At 37.8% G+C, this 17,388-nt stretch overlaps 1 non-coding gene across 1 annotated transcript; it reads right to left on the reverse strand.

The window, feature by feature from the left end:
- Positions 1-16,819: 16,819 nt before the first annotated feature.
- LOC128592854 (U7 small nuclear RNA) lies at positions 16,820-16,881 on the reverse strand. The gene has a single exon (XR_008382070.1). It is a non-coding gene; the product is annotated as a U7 small nuclear RNA (small nuclear RNA).
- Positions 16,882-17,388: the final 507 nt, after the last annotated feature.

Consider the following 17,388-nt stretch of genomic DNA (forward strand, 5'->3'; position numbering starts at 1 on the left):
TCAATTATTAATATCTATGCACATACACAGAACATACCATACCAAAGCAAAGGAATATATTTCTTTCTCATCAGTTCACGGCACATACTCCAAAATAGATCACATCCTGGGATACAAAATCAAACCTCAGCAAAATTAAAGGGATAGAAATTATTCCATGTCTCTTCTCAGACCACAAGGCTATAACGGTGAAGCTCAACGCCAATAATAATGATCATCCACACACAAAGTCTTGGAAACTAAGCAACATCATGCTGAATGATAGTTGGGTTCAGGAAGAGATAAAAGAGGAATCTGTTAATTTCCTCAAACATAACAACAATGAAGATGCAAATTACCAAAACCTCTGGGATACAGCAAAAGCAATCCTGAGAGGAAAATTTATTACACTATATGCCTGCCTTTGAAAAACAGAAAGTGAGTGCATCAGCACACTCACAAACCATCTTAGGGAACTGGAAAAAGAAGATAAGCTAATCCTAAACCCAGCAAAAGAAAGAAAATAGCCAAAATTAAATCAGAGATGAATGAAATTGAAAACAAACAAAAAAAAATTCAGAAAATTAACAAAACAAAAAGTTCGTTTTCGAAAAAGTAAATAAAATAGATAGACCTTTGGCCAGATTAACTAGAAACAGAAAAGTAAGAAAAGTAAAAGCTCTAGCATCCTCAATCAGGAATGATAAAGGGGAAGTAAAAACAGATGCCACAGAGATACAAGAGATTGTCTCTGAATACTACAAGAAACTTTGCACCCAGAAATTTGACAATGTAGAGGAAATGGATCAATACTTGGATCACACCCTCTCCCTTGTCTTAATCAAGAAGAAATAAATCTTCTGAACAGACCAATTTCAAGTACTGAGATCAAAGAAACAATAAAAAAGCTCCCAACAAAAAATTGCCCTGATCCAGATGGCTTCATACCATAATTGTATCGAAACTTCAAAGAAGAGTTTATTCCCATTCTGCAGAAATTATTCCAAAAATTGAGGAGGAATGAATGTTCTTCAACATGTTCTACAAAGCAAACGTCACCCTGATACCAAAACAAGAAAAAGATTCAACTTATGGGAGTATTTCAGACCAATTTCACTAATGAATATAGATTCAAAAATTCTCAACACAATCCTAGCCAATAGATTACAACTTATCATTTAAAAAGTCATACACCATGATCAAGTAGGTTTCATCCTATGTATGCAAGACTAGCTTAATATATGCAAATGCACAAATGTAATTCATCATATCAACAGAAGCAAAAACAAAGACCACATGATCCTCTCAATAGATGCAGAAAAAGCATTTGATAAAATTCAACATCCCTTTCTAATTAGAACTCAAGAATATAGGCATTGGCGGCACATTTCTTAAACTGACCAAAGCCATCTATGACAAATCCACAGCTTATATTATACTGAACGAAGTAAAACTGAGAGCTTTTCCACTTAGATCTGGAACAAAACAACGTTGTCTTCTATCACCACTGCTATTCAATATAGTACTTGAAGTTCTACCCAATACGATCAGGCAGGAGAAGGAAATAAAGGGCATCCAAATGAGGGCAGAAGAAGTGAAACTTTCCCTCTTTGCTGATGATATGATCTTATACTTAGAGAACCCCAAAGATTCAACCACAAGATTCCTGGTGGTTGAATACGGTAATGTCTCTGGATATAAAATCCGTGTCCACAAATCAGTAGCCTTTGTATATGTCAGTAACAACCCAAATGAGAAGGTAATCAAGGGCACAATTCTCTTCTCAATAGCTTCAAAGAAAATGAAATACCTAGGAATATACCTCACAAAAGAGATGAAGGACCTCTATAAAGAAAACTATGAACCCCTAAAAAAAGAAATATCAGAAGATATTAATAAATGGAAGAATATACCATGCTCATGGCTGGGAAGAATCAACATTGTTAAAATGTCTATACTTCCCAAGGCAATCTACAGATTCAATGCCATCCCTATTAAAATACCAATATCACACTTTCAAGACTTCAGAAAAATAATTATTTGTTTTGTATGGAATCAGAAAAAAAACCATATAGCCAAGACAATTCTTAGTAATAAAAACAAAGCTGTGAGCATCAGCATACCAGACTTCAAGCTGTACTACAAAGCCATAGTGATTAAAATAGCATGGAGGGGAAGGAGGGGGGAGGTGGGTAGAGGGAAGGGGATTGGTGGGATTACACCAGCGGTGCATCTTACAAGGGTATATGTGAAACTTGGTAAATGGTCTGTGAAGCTAGTGAATGATGCCCCATGATCATATCAATGTACACAGCTATAATTTAATAAAATAATAATAATAATAATTAATAAAATAGCATGATATTGGTACAAAAATAGAGACATAGGCATCTGGAACTGAATAAAAAATAAGGAGGTGAAACAAATTTTACAGCCACTTAATCTTCGATAAACCAATCAAGGACATACACTGGGAGAAAGAACCACACCTTTCTCCAGTCACAAAACTTGATTCGAGATGGATAATAGACCTACATCTAAGGCACAAAACAATAAAAATCCTCAAGGAAAGTGTGGGGAAAACACTTGAAGTTATTGGCCTGGGGGAAGACTTTATGAGGAAGACTTCCATGCAATTGCAACAACAAAAATAAACAAATGAGAGTTAATTAAACTGAAAAGCTTCTGTACAGCTAAGGAGATAACAACCAAAGTAAATAGACAACCTACACAATGGGAAAGAATATTTGCATATTTTCAATCAGACAAAAGCTTAATAACTACAATCTACAGAGAACTCACATTAATCAACATAAAAAGTGGCAACAATCCCTTCTACCACGGGGCAAGAGAGATGAATAGAACATTCTCTAAAGAAGACAGACGAACGGCTAGCAAACATATGAAAAAAATGCTCATCTTCCCTAATTATTAGAGAAATACAAATCAAAACCACCCTGAGATATCATCTAACCCTAGTGAGAAAGGCCCACATTACAAATCTCAAAGCTCCAGATGGTGGCGTGGATGCGAATAGAAGGGAACACTTTTACACTACTGGTGGGACTGCAAACTAATACAACTGTTTTGGAAGAAAGTATGGAGAACCCGCAAAGAACTCAAACTAGACCTCCCATTTGATTCTGAAATTCCATTACTGGGTATTCACCCAGAAGGAAAAAAATCCTTTCACCAAAAATCCAAATGCAAAGGACACTTGCACTAAACTATTTATTGCAGCTCAATTTACAATAGCCAAAATGTGGAAACAGCCTAAATGCCCACCAACTCAGGAATGGATTAACAAGCTGTGATATATATATCACAGTTTATATATGGTATATATATGTATATATATACCACAGAATATTATGCAGCCACTAAAAAAGATGGAGACATTACCCATTTTGTGTTAACCTGGATGGAAGTGGAACACATTATTCTTAGCAAAGCATCACAAGAATGGAGAAACAAGAATCCTATGTACTCAATTCTGATATGAGGACAATTAATGACTTAGCACATAGTGGGGGGTAGGGGATGGGGAGAACTGTGAGAGGGAAAGAGGGAGGTGATGGGGGGTCAGGGATTGGTTCACTTTTGGGGTTATAACACTCTTATAGGAGGGTCTTTATCTAACACAAGCAATCATTGTAACCGGGTTCTTTGTACCTTCAATGAATCCCCAACAATTACAAAAAAAAAGAAAGAAAGAAAATAAAGGAACTAGGGCAGCGCCTGTGGCTCAGTCGGTAAACCTGGCCCCGGCTGAACTGCAACCAAAAAAAAAAAAAATAGCCGGGTGTTGTAGCGGGCGCCTGTAGTCCCATCTACTCAGGAGGCTGAGGCAAGAGAATCGCTTAAGCCCAGGAGTTAGAGGTTTCTGTGAGCTGTGTGATGCCACGGCACTCTACCGAGGGCCATAAAGTGAGACTCTGTCTCTACAAAAAAAAAAAGAAAATAAAGGAACTAAACAGTTTACCTTCAGATTGTTCTTAAAAATCTGATATGTTTTTATTTTATTTCGATTTCTAATAGACATGGGCCAAGTTCAACAAAGTGAACAAGGGGACAGGAGACTGTGTAGTGAAAATAACAAAACCATCCAGGTTGTTACCAAAGACACAGAATCTCCATCAAATTACCCTTAAGAAGGGGAGAAAGAGAACAGGGTCAGTGGCATCCTACCCAGCAGAGGAACAATGTAGGGGTACATGGCACACCTCCTGGGTGGAGGACCCAAGTACAACTTGGACTTTACCTTACAAATGCAAACAATGTAACCTAATTGTATGTATCCTCATATTAACCTGAAATCTACAAAGAAAAAAACAAGATCACATATAAGGAAAATTGAAGCCAAATCACCTCTGGTCTATTACATTTTCTGCACAGTAACAGCCTCACAGCCTATGATGTGACTTGTACCCCATTTTTCCTCATTATTTTGTTCAGTAAAATATTCTCATAATGTCTCTCCTCTGGCATTAGTATCAGATCTATTTAGAATGGGTGGTGAATAGATGATAAGTAGATAACTATGGCTGACAAGGAGACATACAAACACACATATACTACCACTGAAAATATTTACCTATTAAAGGTCCTAAATTCAGCCATCTGAAGTTTACCTTGTGAGTTGAACAGGCTTCTACATTTGGGAGTAAGCTATTAAAATATAAATGTCTCGGCTGGGCACGATGGCCCACTCACGGAGGCTGAGGCAGGAGGATTGCTTGACCTTAGGAGTTCAAGACCAGCCTGAGCAAGAGTGAGACTCTGTCTCTATAAAAGAGAAAAACTAGCTAGGCATGAAGCCAAGCACCTGTAGTCTCAGCTACTCAGTAGGCTGGGAAAGGAGGATCCTTTGAGCCTAAGAGTTTGAGGTTGCCATGAGCTAGGCTGAGGCCACAGCACTCTACCCAAGGTGACAGAGTGAGGCTTGCTCTCTCTCTTTCTTTCACTCTCACGCTAATGCCTTTCAGGAGTGTCCAACCTTTTTTCTTTTCTGCCACACATTGGAAGAAGAATTGTCTTGGACCACACATTAAATACACAAACACTAATGAAAGCTGATGAGCAAAAGAAAAGGTATGTGCATAATTTTCCTGATATCCAACACCACAGTCAATCAAACAGTCCTCAAATAATACCCACAGGCTGAAAGTTGGATACCCCCACAGAAAACCCCACAAACCCCACAGTCAGTACCAGTAGCAAACTTCAGGCAAAAGAGAAGGCAGTGGTTGTAAGAAGAGTGTGATTCACCATAAGGTGCTCTGATGTGTGGAAAGCCCAGAGAAGTGGATCTCAGGAATGAAATGAAATGAGGAACAGCTACTACTGCCTGCAAGGGCAGAGGAGATAGTAGTCTTGCCATGGTGTGGAGTATCTTGTGAAGGATAAAGAAGCACCAGGAAGAATTCAAAGTACATTTAAAGAAGAGAATTCACAGAATCCTGGCCACAGGGAATAATGAGGATGTTTTCTTTGGGAATAAACTGACTGGAATTAGGACCCAAATCACAAAGGCCTATAAATCCCCAAACTTGCCAGAAAACAAGAAGACAGGAGTTGACATCTGTCAGAGTCGAAGAAGGTATACTGAAAACCAAATCTGTCTTCTGCTCAAATCTGGCCTTTTATTACCTATAGTAATAATGGTCCAAGAATCTTCCTGAATGTTATGATCGTGGAAGAAATTCATTATTCTCAGGGAGCGGCAAATTGTAGTAATTCTGGAGTTGTCATAACACAATAGCAAAGCTAAATATACATTGAAAGAGATATCTCTAAGACAAAGAGACTGTGGGTTTTTACTTGCTTTTCTTTTACTATCTTCATTGTTTTGTCATTTTTTTTCCAAACAGGTATATTTTGCACGAGCAAATGTAAAACTAGGGCTTTCAAAGTGGAAAATGTAACATGATTTTAAGATAGGTGAATGATAAGGAATTGCTGAAGATGTCATTGACAGATAAAAGTTTATTTCCTTCATTTACAATATTAACCAAATTTATAAAGTTATCTATATACTGAAATGTAACTTTAAAATAGGAGTAAAGCCAGGCATGGTGCCTCCCTCCTGTCACTCCAGCTGCTTGAGAGGCTGAGGTGGCAGGATTGCTTGAGCCCAGGAGTTGAAGGCTGCAGTGAGCTATGATCGTACCACTGCACTGCAGCCTGGACAACAGAGCAAGACCCTATCTCTAAAAACAGAATAAAATTAAATGATGGGAAACAAAATAAAATAAGGGTAAAAACACACAGAGGGTAACTATAAAGGAAATTGGTAAACACACAAATTGGTATTTTGGCTAGTTGCTGCCATTTCATTCCATCCCATTCAAGCACAAGGAGTTGTCACTATATAATTAGAACACAGTGTATTACAAACAGTAGCAGAGAGCATAAAGTGGCATGTGATGGGTTTTGTTCTCCCTCGGAGGCAAATCAACACATTAGGGAAGACACTTGTGAGACTTGGGACAAGGAAAGTGACTTTCGTACCTAGTTAGCAAAGTGTGACGTGTAGTTTGAGTGGGGGCCTGTCTCTACATCTCTGAGTAAAATACCCCAGTGTTTGAGATCCCTAAGACTTGTAAAATTTCAGATCACCCGGAATGAGTAGGCTTGGCGTGAGACTATTTCATAAGTTGCAGTAGCTCAACTTTCATTCCCAGAACTCAAGCAAAGGTGTAAGTGCAATTATTTTACTGAGTGTGATCCAGGAACAGGGGGAAAAACAAAACACAGGGAAGAAAGAAAAGCAAATATAAAGATGCATTTTTAATTTTCACAGCTATTGGCCATGAGTTTCTCCATTTCATGGGATCTCCCAAAGAGAGACTATCTGTCTTGAGAGGACATAGGGAAATATCCATTTCCCCACAAGCTCCCTGGTCAAAAGATCTCTCCATAGGGTTAACTTCTGACCGCCAGCTAACATACTTCTGGGCACCAGAAGCTCACTGTGACGTTACCTGCAGGTGCCAACAGAGAGGTCCGGAAAAGAGGTGAGAGGCACACCGTGTAAGATGGAAGAGAGGGGTTCATGTGTCACTTGTGTAAAGGACAACAGAGCAGCTTGGCTGGTCTGGGCTGCTTGTTTGTTGAATCTCGCCAAATAATCTTAGTCCACAGTTCCTCTTGTTGAACTATAACTATGCATTCCTTGCTATACCTGAGCCCAGAAGCAACAAAGATAGCTGTGTTACTCCTTTGAATGTTACAATATTTATCACTGTCTTCATAGTGCAAAAACAGCTTTGATGCCTCATGGCAATGAGTCAATTCCCCCAAGTGTGGTTTCTCCTTTCTTTGGCTGAGACCACATTAGGATGAGAAACCCAAAGCAACTAGGTGTCACTTCCCACTTCAAGATACCAGGAATCCTTCCTGCAGCCCTTCTAGGAGAATTTCTTTCTGGTGAACTATTACCTCTAGTCCAGAAGACCCTAATGCTGTGGGAAGGAAAGCACAGATGATTATCCAAGTGCACTACTTCTGTGTGATGGTGAGAGGGGCAGTCCTGCTGTCACCTGCTGCTCTGGACATCTGAGTCTCAACACCACACACGGGGTGCTGGCTTAGTGGACATGCTTCATTCTGGGGAGAGATTCTCAAACACAGAGAATAGTGTGTCCTAAGCTCCACATTAGCTATTCTACCTTTCTATAAGCTGTTTCTTAGCCCAATGGACCTCACTACAGTGAGCTCTGAATCCCTCTCGTCCACCTTACATGTATGCCTCTTACCTCTTGCTCTGGACCTCTGTTGGCACATGCAGGTAACATCGCAGTAAGTTGCTGAGGCTCAGAAGTGTGTCACCTGGAGGTCTGAAGGTCAGAGGCTACAAACACTTTGTTTCTCCATTACTTGATCTTCCTGAGCTGATGAAGAGCCCCTGGTGCTTCAGAGCTGTGTGATATAAAGCCTGGGCTACCAAAGTGTGCATTTTACTCTTCTGGATCTTTTCAGGTCTAAACCCAAGTTTACCTGCAGCAGACTGACTCGAAGATGCCCCCATGGTCTCCACCTGTGGGTGCTCATGCCTTGTGTAATTCTTTCCCCTTGAATGTCCATGGGACCTGTGACGTGCTTCTCACCAATAGAGTTTGGCAACTGTCAAAGGATGCTACTCCCATGAGGATGTCACAGTACGTCCCTCTGTCTTGCAGGCTGTATTGCCACAGACAGCATCCTTGCTGGTTGATGGGGTATCAGCTGTCATGTAGCAAGAATTGCAGGTGATTTCTCAGAACCACAGGCAGCCTTCAGAAGCTCATGGTGGCCTCCAGGCTCCAGCTAGCAAGAAGCAGGGGCCTCAGCCTTTCAAGTGCAAGGAAATTAATCCATCCAACAACCTGCATGAAGTTGGAAGTGGATTTTTTCCTTCCACTTGATTCACTGTGTCCTGTGACCCAAAGGGGAGAGATGATTGTCTACAAGGGCCACTGTTTCTCTAGATGCCACCTAAAACTGATACAAGTTCCTTAATAGGTAATGCTGTCTCTAGAATCCAAACAGTGCATCAAGATTTGGGACTCTTTCTTAGTGGCAGTAGGTACAGCATGCAAAAATGTCTTCTCATCCTTGTGACATGCCTCAGTCCTCTGGGAATTTCAGTAATTCAGCAAGCCCCTGATCCTCCATGAGTTTTGCTCTCCAGCCTCTATGATGCATGAGTCTTAGAGGAGAATTTTGGTCTTTTGCACTTTTTTGTATCAAGATGATGCCATCACTTAGCGAGTCAAATGGCTCCCTGCCTCATGTCTGGATAACCAAGGTGTCTAAAGATTATACTTTGATAAGGAACAAAATAGTTAACTTAGTTCACTGAAATCGTACTTTTGTCTTTACCAGGTGAAAAAAAAACTTGCTGTTGAACCTCTTTATTGATCTAAATTGTTTTATTCCTGAGAACTGTTCTAGGGACTCAACCAATCAGGACATCCCTTTCCTTGGCAATCTTCCCCACAATCACTTCTCAACCTTTCCTTCCATACCTCATGAACTTACTTCTCTTCTTTCTTCTGGTTTCATGTGATTCTACCTCCAACTCATCCTCATCCCTAAATATATCACCTTCTTCTTCTTTAAATTTTATATTGCATGTTTAAACTTACTAAATCCAGAGCTCAAATCATTAATAAAAGCAAAACTTACTTTGCTGTACTCTCCATCCTTGAAGGAAAGAAACATTAATCTTAAAACACTGCAAGGATCTTTTCTAATGTAGCGAGGAAAAATAAAGAAAAAGGAAAGGCAAATTTCCATATTATACATATTGAACATACATATTCTGTCACCGTTGTGTTAAATATTTTCTTTGAAAGTGAATAGTTTTACCCAATAGCAATGGTCTATGCTTTGGACTCAGACAGCCCTGATTTGGTTTGCAGCTATTTTGCAAACTTTATAACAAGTTAAGTTACATTATATCCCTACAGACTTATTGCAAGAATAAATGAGATATATATGGAAATAACATATCATGAGGTAGCACAGCATAAATTAAAATTTCCATCCACTTACATATGTGTTCCTAATGTATATTAGAACTAGTTATCAAAGTTATATGGCTGTGTACTTTTAAGAGGAAATACTATTTCATGGGAATAAATAGTTTATTCTCAAATTATCGTGCAAGCTACAAAGTTTAGTACTTTCAGTCTGAAACAGAATCGTCATTCACATTGCCTTGAAAATGACACTGAAGAAGTAGATTCACTGCATGTGACTCTAGTCATTATGCTGGGTGTATCTGTTACAAGATAGTCAAAAAACTAAAGTAAAAACACAACACTAGAATGCCCTTACTGAATGGGAGGAATCCTTCCCTCGTAAGCCAGATTGAAGTCAGCTGGGTGATGCAGCCTGCAGGGAATAGCATGAGAGTGAACACACTCCCAGCCACAGTCAAGAAATTCTACTAAGTGGTGGTCCTACAGAGAGTTGGTAGGAGGTTTCACTTCCAGATGATGGATTTGGGGATGTGTCAGCATGAACCAAGATATGGACCTAAAATCAATGGATGGGTAGCTGAAAATAAAGTTGGAGTCCTGTGTGTGACTGATGTTTTGATTTGTTTATGTTTATGATGTAATTTTTTTACCCAGAAATAAATATTAATGTTCTTGACACTTTACCATGATTTCAATATCAAAGAAAATTAAACCATTCATCTTAATATTTGGAAGTTAGTATCTAGCCCCTTCTAAAGGCTTTGTTAGCTACTTCTTTAAAAATATATATTTTATTGTGGTAAGAACACAACATGAGATCTGGACTCCTCTTTTTTTTTTTTTTTGAAACAGACTCTTAAGCTGTCTCTCTAGGTAGAGTGCTGTGGCATCACAGCTCACAGCAACCTTAAACTCTCAGGATTTTTAGCGATTCTCTTGCCTCAGTCTCCCAAGTAGATGGGACTACACCACAGCACCCAGCTATTTGTTGTTGTTGTTGCAGTTGTCATTGCTGTTTTAGTTGGCCTGGGCCGGGTTCTAACCTGCCAGCCTCAGTGTATGTGGCCAGCACCCTATCCACTGAGCTATGGATGCTGCCTGCACTCCTCTTGACACAAAAGTTTTAAGTATATAATATTGTTGTCAATAGGAACAATGTTATATAAAAGAGCTGTTAAATTTATTTATCTTGCTTAACTGAAACTTCCCACCCATCATTAATTAGTAACTCTCCCTAATAGGAAGAGCAAGTCTGGGAAAATGATTGGGGCTGCTGTGCTTCACGAGTGGCCACAATAGGTGGTGTGGGTAAGTTTGGGTATATATGAGCAGATAGATAGATAGATAGATCATATATACACACACATCTAACTGATCATTATTGATTGGTCAGTATATATTATTGATATTCGTTATATATTATTGATCATTTAATATTTAAGATTAAAGCTAAAACCAACATAATACATATGGGATATTGTTTTAGTATCAGAGCATTCTTTTTAGGGCTACTATGGCATGAAAAAGTCAGCACTTTCCCTTCTCCACATAGTAAACGAATTCAGCAAAACCTTTACACGAGTGCAAAGTATTTATAGGCACTGACTGACCCCTCTTAAAATAAGGAAACTGTCAGCAAGATTTGGAGCAATCAAAAATGCCCTAAACTTAAAGTATGTAGCAAGTATACACTTTGTGATTCTGTAGCTTCAACCTTTAAAAGTGGTTTATTGGAAAGGAAACTCTTACAATGACAATATAAGACACTAAGTAAAAAAGAACTATAACATTTTTTATATATAATTTTTTTCAGAAGACAGAAGACATATATAATTTTTTCAAAAGCATTATTTTCTAAGTTATTCTATGGGGTTGACATGATATATTACCAAAAAGAAAGATATTAATCTTAAAAAATCAATAGAGATCAATAGTTCTCACAACATTGATGAACCACCCCCTCCCCCAGAAAATTAGGAAGTAGAATCTAACAATATATAAAAATAATTCTATCTCACAATCAAATGGGATTTATCCCGGTTATGCATGACTGATTCTACATTTGAAAATTAATTAATGGAATCAATCTTGTTAATAAGTTAAAGAAAAAATATTGAATGTCAGTAGATATAGAAAATACATTTGACAAAACCCAACACCCACTTATGATTAAAATTCTTTGTATACTAGGAATAAAAGGGGGACTGCCTCAGCATGATAAGGAATATCTCAAAACCTACAATAAATATCAAACAATAATAAACTGGAAACTTTTGCAGATCAAAACCAAGACAATAATGTCTCCACTTACCACTCCTTGTCAATAACATAGTGGAAGTCATAGCAAATGCAATAATCAAAGCAAAGGAAATGAAATATATACTGATGTGAATAAAGAAATAAAATCCTATGTTTGCAACTGATGTGCTTATATATGTAGAATAATTATAAAGAATCAATAACAACAAAAATCTCCTAGAACTAATAAGCAATTGTAGCAAGGTTGCAAGACATAAGTTTAATATAAAAAAGCCTATTGATTTGCTATATAGCAGAAATGAACAAGTAAATTTAAAATTTAAAGCACAATGCTACTTCCATGAGGTCCCCCCTAAATGAAATACTTCAGATATTAGTCTAAGAAAATACGTACAAGATCTGAGAACAACTACAAAACTCTGATGAAGGAAATCAAAGACCTAAATAAATGGAGAGATACTTCATGTTCATGGACACACAAACTGAATATTGTCAGTTCTTCTCCACTCATCCATAGGTTGACTGTAACCTTGAAGAAAATCCCAGCATGTTATTTTGCAGATGTTGACAAACAGATTTTAAAGTTTGCATGGAGAATAACCATCACAATATTGAAAGGGAATAACAAAGTTATCCAAATACACTGGCATTATCCACATTCAAAACTTATTAAAGCTACAGTAATCAAGACAGTGTTCTATTGGTGAAAAAAAATCAAATATTTCAGTGGAACAGAATAGAAAGGCAGAAACAGGCCCACATAAATATAGTAAGTGATCTTTGACAGAGAACAAAAGATAGTACAGTTGAGCAAAGAAAGGATTTTCAACAAAAATGGTGCTGAGACAACTGAACATCCACATGGGCAAAAAATAAATCTAGACACAGACTTTACATCCTTCACAAAAATTAACTCCTAGTAGATTACATGACACAAAATTATAGAACCCATAGAAGATATCATAGAAAAAAATCTAGGTGACCTTCAGTTTAGCAATTAATTTTTAGATACAATACCATAATCATGATCTTTGGAAGAAATAATTAATAAGCTGGGCTTCATTAAAATTAAACATTTCTTCTCAGTGTAAGTCACTATTAGAAGAATAAAAAGATAAGCATGAACTAGGAGAAAATATTTGCCGAAGACATTTCTGATGAAGGACTGTTATCCAAAATATAGAAAGAACACTTCAAACTCAACAGTAAGGACATCAAACAACCCCATAAAAAATGGGACAAGTACCTAAATAGATAAGTAAAGAAAATATGCAGATGGTAAATAAGTACATGAAAAGATGTTCTGCATCAAATATCATCAAGGAGATGCAAATTAAAGCAAAGAGATATTCCTACACAACTATTAGAATGGCCAAAATCCAGAACACTGACAACACCAAAAGATGTGGAGACAAAGAACTATTTTCATTGTTGATAAGAATGCAAAATCACACAAACATTTTGGACGGCAGTGTAGCAGTTTCTTACAAAACTAAGTATTCTCTTATCCTAAGATCCAACAACCATGCTCCTTGATTTTGACCCAAAGAATATGAAAATTTATGTCTAAGGCTGGGTGCCATGTCTCACACCTGTGATCTTAGCACTCCGGCAGGCCGAGGTGGCTGGCAGATCGCCTGAATTCAGGAGTTTGAAACTGGCCTGACTAAGAATGAGACCCTGTCTCTACTAAAAATAGAAAAACTAGTTGGGCATGGTGGTGGGCACCCTTATTCCCAGCTACTTTGGAGAATGAGGCAGGAGGATCACTTGAACCCAGGAGTTTGAGATTACTGTGAGCTATGATGACATCACAGCATTCTAGCCTGGGTGACAGAGTGAGATTCTTTTTTTTTTTTTTTTTTTTGTAGAGACAGAGTCTCACTTTATGGCCCTCGGTAGAGTGCCATGGCATCACACAGCTCACAGCAACCTCCAACTCCTGGGCTTAAGCGATTCTCTTGCCTCAGCCTCCCGAGTAGCTGGGACTACAGGCGCCCGCCACAACGCCCAGCTATTTTTTTTTTTTTTTTGGTTGCAGTTCAGCCGGGGCTGGGTTTGAACCCGCCACCCTCGGTATATGGGGCTGGCGCCCTACTGACTGAGCCACAGGCGCCGCCCGACAGAGTGAGATTCTATCTTAAAAAAAAACTTAGGTCTACACAAAAATGTGCAAATGAGTGTTTGAAGCAGCTTTATTTGTAATTGCCAAAACTTGGAGACAAACAAGATGTCCTTCCGTAGGTAAAAGGGACATCCATGGAATATTCTTCAGCACTAAAAAGGAATGATCTATTAAGCCATGAGAATGCCCGGAAGAAACTTAAATGCAAATGAAAGAAGCCGGTCTGAAAAGACTACACACTGTATGAATCCAACTGTATGATGTTTTTTTAAAAGATAAAACTATGGAAACAGTAAAAAAATCAGTGGTTGCCAGAGGCTGGGGAGGGAATGGGATGAACAAATGGAACACAGAACTTTCAGGGGCCTTGAAACTCCTCTGTATGATACTGTGATGTTGTACACATGTTATGCATTTTTCCAAACCCATAGAATGTACAATATCAAAATGAACCCTAATTATAAACTATGGACTCTGGGTGATAATGATGTGTCAGCATGTGTTCGTCGGTTGTAACAAAAGTATTATTCTCGTGGGGGGATGTTGTTCATAGAGTAGGCTGTATGTGTTGGGGGCAAGAGGCACCTCTGCTTAATTTTGCAGTGATCCTAAAACTGTTCTAATAAAATAAAGTCTATTAAAAATTCAAAAAACCAAGACATGCAAAAGACAATCGTGGATTTCACAAATCACAACTTCCTTCCCTTGAGCAATTTGTTTTTCTGGAGTTTCCCACGCCACATTCAGGGAAGCACCAACTTCAGCTCTGAGGGTTTGATGAAATATGCAGGAGAGAGAATGTTCTAGAGTCAAACACTGATTTGCAGCTGTGAGTTTGCACATCACTGCTATTTGCTTTATTTCTACAGAAATGGATTTAGTGAAAGCATTTTTGGATGATCTTAGTAAAGGCCACTAAAACTTAATAGTCTAATGTGTCAGTTGAAAGTCAATATTATGATATCAATACCATGCGCTAACCAATTACGCCACAGGAGCACTGTGTGCACCAAATAAACAATTCATAACTTTAAAGTAAAAAAAAAAAAAAAAAGTCAATGTTATGCCTGGTACTGGATATTTGTTTTGTTTTGTTTTGTTTTGTTTTATTTTAGTTCCTTGTAATTTCTTAAAATATCAGTACTTTTCATCAGTCCAAGGAAGATGAGAAATAATATATCTACCAACTGCTTTTTTGGCTCTGTTGAACAGGTGTTCACCTCTATTCTTCTAATTCTGTCTTCTCAAGAGAATACTACCATTACCTCTCTGGCATGATTGTGTAAATCCTTCACATTTACTATTCCAAAAAAAAAAAAAAAACAATAAAGTAGATTGCATGCTCATTTTACTGAGTACTAAATTGTTTTTCCTGGACTCTAGAGAATAGCTGATAATTAACTGTCTTTAAATATAACACTTGAGAAGTGCTTACAGAAAAAAAGCATACTTACGTTTTACAAAAAATAATTCTCCTACCATACACTTGCCTCATCAGTGAACAGGGCAAGACAATTTACAGTTTCAAAAGCTTTCGGACTGCAGTCTAAATAGCAAAGGTTAGACAGAGGCTGTGACCCTTTCTGCTTGTTTCACTAGTCTCCCCATGTGATGTAATTCTATATCCTCACAAGAAAAATCTATAAGGAAAATAGGAGGGCAGAACAAAATTTTTCAAAATATGTGCCATTATTATAAAAGATTATCATCTTTATTAATGTCTAGTTGAAAGAATAATTGTTGGAATAAACTAATTTCACTTTATCCAACTGTATGTCATTTTATACAATTTAATTTAAATAAATACATATGAATACAAATTCTCATGCTCTTTTTTTATCTATAGTAAATGCTATAAGTGCATTTCTATACTACAATTATCATTTATACCTCATTAGTACATTTATTGGCTTATTTTATTTAAAAATGTTTTTTGTCTGATTTTAAGAGTTAAAGAATAATCTGCATACACGCACTCATGCATGAAGACATATATATATATAAATAGATAGATAAATAGATAGATAGATAGATAGATGCACATATATACACACATACAAGGATATATTGACTGGACCCTTAAACATTGTGGACATTAGGGCCAACCACTCAGCGCAATCAAGCTTTGGCCTCATCTAATACTAACCACTAATAGCCTGCTGGCAACTGGAAGCACTGCTGATAACATAAAGCCAATTAATATGTATTTCGTATGTTGCATACATTATATACTGTATTCTCACAGTAAAGTGAACAAGAGAAAAGAAAACATTGTTAATAAAATTGTAAAAGAGAAAATACATTGGTTATTCAATAGGTGGAAGTAGATCATCATAAAATTTTCCCCTTATTGTCTTGATGAGCAAGTTAATGAAGGTCTGGTCTTGCAGCTTCAGGGGTGGCAGAAGAGGAAGAAAATCCACATACAAGTCGACCTGTTCAGTTCAAATCCATGCTGTTCAGGGGTCAATTGCTTATGACTATATGTGAATATGTATCTGTTGGTGACTTTTTATAAACAACCACATATCCATACTGTGAGCATTGATTGCCATTGGGCCAACCAATAATTAACACAGTTTGGATTTCCCCCTTGGACAAATCTCAATCTTTTAGGTGTTATGATAAAATAAAAAAACAGTGGCACCTGTGGCTCAGTGGGTAGGGCATGGGCCCCATATACCGAGGGTGGTGGGTTCAAACCCGGCCCCGGCCAAACTGCAACCAAAAATAGCCGGGCGTTGTGGCGGGCACCTGTAGTCTCAGCTACTCGGGAGGCTGAGGCAAGAGCATCACCTAAGCCCAGGAGGGCCATAAAGTGAGACTCTGTCTCTACAAAAAAAAAAGGCAGCAAATACTCCAATGAGTTCATTTCCTTGGAAACAGAGCAATAGTTTATACGTTTCTATTTTATAATTATATTATACATTTCATATTCATCCTCTATGGATATTTTCTGTCTCTGGATTTTTGTTTTTATTTGCATGGGGCAGGTCTTCTGGTAGAGACCCGAAAACCTGCTAGACAAATTCTAAAACAGCTGTAACACTTGGATTTTTGTTGTTGTTTTAAATTAACTTTTATTATATACAGAAGGTCCCAAATGTGTATATATACACATACATATATACACGCATATATATGTATATCTATACATCTATATATATATTTACACACATACATTTTAAGAAAGGAAAAATGGATTAAAATTATAATACTAATATTTACTGATAACAAAAGATGAACACAGTCACATTTTCCCATTTGAGCACCTCTTTTTTTTTTGAAACAAAGTCTCACTTTGTCACCCTGGGTAGAGTGCCGTGGCATCACAGCTCACAAAACCTCAAACTCTTGGGCTTAAGCGATTCTATTGCCTCAGCCTCCCACGTAGCTGAGACTACAGGTGCCTGACTCAGTGCTCAGCTATTTTTTGGTTGTCATTGTTGTTTGGCAGGCCCAAGCTGGATTTGAGCCCTCCAGTTCTGGTATATGTGGCTGGAACTCTAGCTGCTGAGCTATAGGCTCCAAGCCTTGAGCACCTCTTGTAGCTGCAGA

The sequence above is a fragment of the Nycticebus coucang genome, chromosome 1 (assembly GCF_027406575.1).
Source record: "Nycticebus coucang isolate mNycCou1 chromosome 1, mNycCou1.pri, whole genome shotgun sequence".
In the NCBI taxonomy this organism is placed as follows: Eukaryota; Metazoa; Chordata; class Mammalia; order Primates; family Lorisidae; genus Nycticebus; species Nycticebus coucang.